Source organism: Notothenia coriiceps, unplaced genomic scaffold, assembly GCF_000735185.1.
Source record: "Notothenia coriiceps isolate Sejong01 unplaced genomic scaffold, NC01 NC01_scaffold00003341, whole genome shotgun sequence".
In the NCBI taxonomy this organism is placed as follows: domain Eukaryota; kingdom Metazoa; phylum Chordata; class Actinopteri; order Perciformes; family Nototheniidae; genus Notothenia; species Notothenia coriiceps.
Genome location: NW_011336042.1, coordinates 144792 through 147735, shown reverse-complemented (window position 1 = coordinate 147735; position 2944 = coordinate 144792).

Genomic DNA, 2944 nt, shown 5'->3' with positions numbered 1-2944 from the left:
TGAGCCATGTTTTATTTTTATTAGATTAAATAAGATATCATTGATTGATTGTAGTGTTTTAACAAAGCATCGCACGAGTTATATATTCTATAAAAAATAGTAAGAAAAACATTAACTGTAAATATACATATCAACAGTAGAAATATATATATATCTATAGAGTATATCGACACAATATAACATATAGAGAATAAGTTAGAATATTATAATAATTGTATTTCTTTCTTTGTCTTTTCTTTTTCTTTTTGAATTGTCTATATTGTCTATTTAATTTGTATCTGTGTATAAGTCCCTTTGTGAGGGAAAAAAAAAAAAAGAAAAAGTTGGTCACAAAAAATAAAGAATAAGTTAGAATACAGATTAGTAGACTTCTATGTAATAAACCAAAACAAGCAACAATAGACAGTATACTAGTGTGCTAAGTCGTTTTAATTGTTGTATTTGATGCGTGTTATAATAATGGACAATGCTAGAATGATGGGCATTCAATCGACATTCTTTTCTCTGGAGTTATCCATCCTTTCCTCCAGTAGAGATACATTTCCGTGACGCAGGATTTGACGCATCCTCCTGGCATGAACCCGGCCGTATGAAGGTTGGATTTAGCCGGCTTTACTGTACAGGTGGAGAGGTGGCGCGAGAGAAAGGAGCCAGCAAACATGACGCAGGTGCAAGCGTTTGGCTCCGACTCTCCGACAGAAGCCAGTTTGTGTGTGTCTCTCGTCTCTGCCAAACCTGCAGAGTTCACATCGTGAGGCGACATACTGCAAGCTGCATGCCAGTGACCAGAAAAACAAGAAGAAAAAAGGGATTCCCCTCCAGTCAGGGGAACCACGACATGAAGCACTGCAGCTGCCAAGGCCCCTGAAACCAAAAAAAAAAAAAAAAACCCCGGACATGTCTGAAAGCTTCCTCTCATTCGTGCGCGTGTCTCATGGCATCACAGAGTTTTGATCTCATCCGGTCGGACACTTTGAGGGAATATTTTTCTCCCCGCCATCCCAGAGCAATCTGAATAATTTTCAACTGCATATTTTAACTCTCAATCTATCTTTGATGTCTTATTTGTGTGATTATGTCTCCCTGCTTGCAAAAAAAACAACCAGTATGCACCGACTGTCAACCACTCGTGGCACTTTTCCTTTTTTTCTTTCTTCCCTGCGCACGGTTGGGACTGTTTTAGATTTTTTGATTTTGGAGGGATCAAAGCCAACTCCCTCATGCTCCACTTCAAGTAAACACCAAATGGACGAGATGAAGAAACTTTAAAACATTGTTGAGGGGCGTCTTGTTGGATTTGAGCCCTCTCACGAGAAGCATATTGATGCTGTCGGTTTTCTAAACGAGAAATAACTTTTATTATCGGGCGTAGGCGGCCATCTTAACCTGAGCAATTAAAGCAGGGACGAAGCGCCGAGGCTGCAGAAAGCCAGCGACAGCCACCTCTAATTATTGACTGGCCCCTGGCTCCGCGGCGAAAAAGCTTCATTATTCTTCTTCCTGTGGTAATTTGTATTTGCCTGACATTCATCATATATTGTTGGTAACCTTTAATTCATCTGCTGTTAGCACTTTTGTCTGCTGAAGTAAGGCTGCGCTAGACCGGCGATTCATGCACAAATTGAGAAAAAACTGTTAAGTGGCAGTGTGCAAACGTCTTGTTGGCCCAAAGATAAACAAAACACACAAGATACTATCAGCTTGATTACTTTACTCTTCTTTCAGTATGGATTTTTTAGTTTTGCAGAGAGGTAAAGTTGTTGAAAAGGAAGTGAGAGTGGTTCTTATTCCATACTTCCTTTTCTTCCTTTTCTTAAATGTCCTTTTCTGCTTTAAGTCTCTGTTTCAGTTTTTCTGTCTTTTTATACTTTCTATGAACTACTTTTCCTGCCTCTCTTAATCTTATTTTCACTTTCAACCCTTCCCTTTATTCCAATTAGCCACCTACACTTTCCTCTGTCCTCCTTTCTTAATAAATATCTTCTTTCTTCATAATTATTTAGGTCTATTTTCTTGTTTTCCCTTTTCGCAATCACCTCATTTTCCTTTCCTTTTCTCTTATTTTACATAATCTCTCCTGTTTTCTTCTAGCAGTTGTTAATCAAAATCCATCCCACACTGTAAAGAATATCTCACAGTTGCTTGTTATCTCCTAGTACAGTACTATGTGATGGACAGCTAATCTGCTAAGCTCCTCCCCCCTGCTTGTTCCTCCCAAACGCTCAGGATGGTTTCTTTTCATATGTGACCCAGGCCTGTACACACAGCACCTTCATCCACTCCCGAGTCACTGCAAGCTGAGTAAACACCATCGGAGCAGAATGCTAATGTCCTGTAGAGAGATCAAAGCGCCGCTCGGATTCCTGCAGGTTGTTTCACAGGCTGAAAGCCACAGGAAAAGAGCCTCTGTCAGCACTTTCTGCCCTGATCTCACTCTCATTTAAAAAATAAAATAAAGGGACAGCAGTGTACGTCTTTTCTGAGAAATTTTGGGTGGACGTTTCCGTCTCAGGGCTCGTAGTTCCTCTAGATGTCTTCCAGAATCCAATCTCTGTGTGGGAAACTTCCCACACATCACAAAAGGCTGTGATATGAGTGGAAAAGAAGTAAGATATGAGCACCTGTTCACTTCTTTTCTTATTTGACTAAACTGAGACCTTGCATTGGCACGGTGGAGATATTAGAGGTACTGTTAGACATGATCAGGGTGATGTCTACTGTTGATCTTGTGATTGTTGTGTTTGGGGGATAATATGACTGACATTGTGGTATTGTACATAGTTTAAAATCTTTCCTCGTAGTGTTTAAAATGTTAAATTCATGAATGCATTCATCTGGCTTCCCTATGATTATCCTTCAATTTCCCTACTGTAGCTTAAGTAAAAACAATGCTGTTCATTTCTGATAGAACTTTTTTTTAAAACTACTAGAACATTAAAAATAC